The following is a 5127-nucleotide window of genomic DNA, read 5'->3' as shown; positions in this document are numbered from 1 at the left end:
ATACCTTCTTTTGAGTTGTTGGCCAGGGTGGCCAAAGGGACCCCCAGATAGCAACCCAGCATAGAACTTGGAAAATGAACAGCAGATACCAATCTTATCTAAAGGAGTATTGACAACTGATTGCTGCTAGATGAGGAACAGCCGACCCTCCTAAAACAAAGACCTCTAGATAGGCTGACTAGATTCACCAGAAGGGCAAGTAGTGGGGAATGGCTGGGGGTGCTGACAACACAGCAGACAGTAGCAAGGATATCAGAGTATAAGGGCTCTAGTCGGGGGAGGGAGGCTATGGAGGGTGCCACCTGGGAAGTGGGTGAATTTGTTGAATAAGATGGTTTGGGATGTTCTGTGTGATATATATACACACACACAAAAAAAATCAACAATTTTTTTAAATGTACTATATTTGAGGAGGAAGCATGGAAATTTACATCATGTTAATTAGTAGAGGTGTATAGGTTTTTTAAATATTCCCTTATAATGGTCTAGATCTTTTGAGTGTCTTTTGTGATATTTCCCCTTTCATCTCTGATTTTGTTGATTTGGATTTGCTCTTTCTTTCTTTTGGCTAACTGGGCTAAGGGTCTGTCTGTCTTGTTTAGCTTTTCAAAGAACCAGCTCTTAGATTCATTGATTCTTTGTATTGTTTTCTTTCTTTCTATTTCATTAATTTCTGCTCTGATTTTTGTTATTTCCTTTCTTCTGGTTGTGGGTTTCATTTGTTCTTGCCTTTCCAGCATCTTGAGTTGCAGTGTTAGGTCATTTATTTGGGCTCTTCTTAATTTTTTAATGTAGGCACTTAGAGCTATAAACTTTCCTCTTAGGACTGCTTTTAAAGTGTCCCAGAGGTTGTGTTATGTTGTCCTTTTCATTGAATTCCAGGAGTTCTATTTCTTTCTTAATTTCTCCTTTGACCCACTCATTGTTTAGGAGTGTGTTGTTCAATTGCCATGAGTTAGTGTAATGACTAGGGCTTTGTTCAGTGTTGATTTTTTGCTTTATTGCAATAGAATGCATGGAATTATTTTATTTTTTTGTGTGTGTGTTTGTTGAGGTTTGTTTTGTGGCCCAATATGTGGTCAATGTTTGCAAAAGTTACATGGGGTGCTGAGTAGAAAGTATATTATTTGGTGCTTGGGTAGACTATTTGAAAGATGCCTGTTAGGTCCATCTGATGTATGGTATCCTTTAATCATTTCTTTCATTGCCCTGGGGTACAGTTGTTTCTCTCTCTGCTCTCTGTATTGCTTCAAGTATACTTTGAAGGGCCCATTTTGTGGACATGTAGCCTTTCAGGCTATCTGTGCCATGGAAGATTTTTCTCTCCTCCTCAACTATAATAGACATTTTTGCTGGGTAAAGTGTTCTGGGCTGACGTCTATTGTCACGTAGAACTGGAAATACCTTGGTCCAGGCTCTTCTGGCTTTCATAGTTTGCACTGATAAGTCAGCTGTAATTCTGATGGGCTTTCCTTTTATGTGACTTGTTTTTCTTTTGCTCCTTTCAGTATTCTCTCTTTGTTCTGTACATTTAGTGTTTTTACTATGATATGTCATGAGGAGTTTCTTTTCTGATCCTGTCTGTTTGGTGTTCTATGTGCTTCCTGTATTTGGGTGGGGATGTTTTTCCTTAATTTTGGGAAATTGTCTTCTACAATCTTGTTTAAGATCTGGTCAATACCATTAACCTGAAATTCTTCTCCTTCTTCTATTCCTATAACAGATAGATTTGTCCCACATAGATGTGTCCCACATCTCTTGCATAGTCCATTCCTGTGTTTTTAAAATTTTTTCCATACTCTTTTCTTGAGTGGTCCAATTCTTCAACTTTATCCTCCAGTGTTGATATTCTGTTTTCCGTCTCATTCATTCTAGCGGTGAGGCTTTCCCCTGTTGTTTCAAGTTGGCTTGTTGAGTTTTCCACTTCCTTCTTCATTTCTGCCTGAGTTTTCTTTGATGTTTATCTCTTTTGTGAATTCATTCAGAAGTTTATCCCTGTCGTTCTTTTCATTCTTTGATTTCTTTGTTCATGTGTTCTTTAATTTTGTTGAATTCCTTGATCATGTTCATGATTGTTCTTTTAAATTCAGTGTCCTGGGTTATCTCTAGGGGGTTCTCCTTGTAGAACTCTTCTATAGGACTGGTGGAGTTTGGTGGGGATGTAGTGTTTTGGCTTTCCATTTTATTATTCTTTTGTTATGGTTTTGGCATGTGAATTTCTTTTGTTGTTTATGATTCTGATATGAAAATGAAGTTGAACTATGCTCCCATTTATATTATCAATGTGCCTAGGTCCTTTCCTTATTGGCTATATAAAGCTGGTTGGTACAGGTTTTAGGTTCTCTCAGGTTTTATTTTGGTGGGAACTGATGGCTTCAGATCAGCTATTCAGGAGCACCCACAGAAGCACAAATCAGGTTCCAGTCAGGCACACTCAGGCTTCTTTCTAAGGTTTGGACCCCTACTACCAGAAACACAGAGAAAATTTGGGAAATTCCCTGGGGGGGTTCGATTTTGGTACTCTCAGTTGGTCTGTCATGTTCTCAGGCCCTATGCCAGAGGGAGACCAGAACCGGGCACTCTCTGGCAGTGTACTGAGATCACAGCTGCTATACCGACGGAGCTCAGAGCCCATCCTCTCAGGTTATCTGCTAGGATCAAGACTCCATCTTTTTTATGTCATTTTACCTTAATTATCAGTTCAAGAGTCTTATCTCTAAATATAATCACAAGAGTTAAGATTTCTAAATATAAATTTTTGAGGGTGAGAACATAGCTCAATCCATAGCTACATATAATAGATGTAGTAGTTACCTTTTTGTTGCTGTGATAAAACAGCATGACCAAGACAACTTATAGAAGAAAGAGTTTATTTGTGCTTCCAGAAAGATAAGAGTCCATCACGGCAGGGAGGCCTGGCAGCAGAGGCGGCTGGAGCAGAAAGCTGAGTATTCACATCTTCAACTACTTGGAGGAAGCAGAGAGACAGAGCAACAGGAAGTGGAACTCTCAAAGCCCACCATCACTGTGACATGCTTCCTATAGCAAGGCTGCACCTCATAAACCTCTGGAAACAGCACCACCAAGTGGGGCCAAGTATTCAAGTACTTGAGCCTGTGAAGGACAGTTCTCATTCAAACCATCACAGGTGTTTTTCAACTATAAAAGGAAGAAAAGTCGTATTACATGTTGCAACATGGATGGAGTTGGAGCATATTATCACCAAGTCTACACCAAAGACATCTGCAGTTTGATTTTTTAAAACATTTTATTATTTTAATTCTTGTGTATGAGTGTATAACAGCTGTGTCATGCAATGCCTGTGAGGTCAGAAGAGGGTGTAGGATTCCCTTGGAACTGGAGTTATGGAGGGTTGTTAGTCATCATGTGAATGCTGGGAATCCAACACCATCACTCCAGCTCCCCAGTTTGATATTTTAAACTAATCCCTCTGACCACATGCATGCCCCCGAGTCTACACATGGCTGTGCATGCTCGTGGGAATGCCTTTTCTTCACACCCTCAAAGATGATAGGCACTTAGACACTGATTTCACTAAAGAGCATTAAGTTCACTTGGTACACAAGGTAACTTAAAGCAGGATGGAAACCAGGCACCTCTGCCTTCATTCTGTCTGTGCTTTGGGCCAGGCCCGGACTGGAGTCTTCACAGGCATGTTTATCACTCCAGTCTGCCTACCCAGCCTAGCATCCTTCCTCAGTCAAAGATCCTCTAGCTGCTCCTTTGTCTCCCAGAAACCAGGCCATGAACCAGCCCTCAGCAGTCTCTGTCCCTGGACAGAGTTGGAGAGAAAGTGTGCCTGAATCTTTCCACTCTACAGAGCTGAGCTTTCCCCGGCTCCCTGAAGCTGCAAACAAGGCCTGGTGCTCTCCCTACTGCTGAGAACCAAGGAGGTCTTGAATTATGTACAACTTTATTTTTATCAGTGCCTTGGGACTTCTAGCACATGAGCTAGTTCACAGCCTGTGGAACTTACCCCAACCCCCAGGGGGGAAAGAAACGCAAAAACAACCTACAAGAACAAGAAACTCCTTTACAGGGTTGAAAGCTCTCTCTCCCAAGACTATGCTGTAACTCTCCTAGTATGGGATGAAGGATTTGTCTCTCCCTTTAAGGCCTCATCATGGTGACTGTGGGATGGTGTTATACCTCTCAATATTCCAGAAATAAGGTTCTCTCCCCTCAGAACCCCTGCCAAGCTAGCTCTCCTAATGCTCTCCTGATTTAGGGTTTCATGAACAATGCCTAGGCCATGAGCCTATAACTCTTCTAATAAAGCTCTTCTAAAGGGTAATTTCATCTGAGATTTCCTTCTACAAACCTGCCTCCTTGAAGATATAAATCTCCCTTCAAAGCTGAAGATACAGAAATAAACTATTGTCCTACACTTGCAGGCGTCTTGGATTTCAGGAACAGCAGACACTGCAGGACAGATCATTCGCAAGATGAGAACAATTGTCTGTGACAAACAGGTCACACCTTAGAGCAGATCATTTTGTAGAAACCAGAAGTTTCTACAATATTTATTTATTTCTTAGACTACTTCGCAGCACTGAGTTGAGGTAATGACGTGGGGTCTAACCTTGACTGGCACTACTTATTAATGCATTTTCCTTGCCCCTTACACCAATTCTGCCTCTGTTTAAATCTAAAGGTCATAACTTTCTAAGTGCAGTCTAAGTGCTCTACTGGGGGCTCCCTTCCTGAGGGAGCTCATTTCTGCTCTTCTGTGTTTCTCCGGTACTCCCAGCAGAACCCTGTATTGCAGCTAACATCCTTGTTTTAGCCCAGCACTAAAGCTTTCAGCTCACACAGACACCCAGGCTCTCCTTGTCACCGTGCTTATACCCAGTAGACGTCACTAATGCAGGACAGGTGTGCAGACTGGGACCATCATGCCTCCATGAAATTTGATGAGGTCAGAGTGTAGTGTGCTCATCAACAGTGGCTTACAGATGATTTTAGATGGCACATGGATGACTCCACTTAAAAATATAGTCACAAACTTATTGTAATATGTTCTAGAAAACTATAATTATATTAAAACATTTTATTATTTTCATTTTGTGCGTATGAGTGTGTTGCATGGATGTAAATGTACCCGTG

This window comes from Nannospalax galili, unplaced genomic scaffold, assembly GCF_000622305.1.
Source record: "Nannospalax galili isolate Female #2095 unplaced genomic scaffold, S.galili_v1.0 scaffold108, whole genome shotgun sequence".
Classification (NCBI taxonomy): Eukaryota; Metazoa; Chordata; class Mammalia; order Rodentia; family Spalacidae; genus Nannospalax; species Nannospalax galili.
This window is presented reverse-complemented; position numbering follows the sequence as displayed.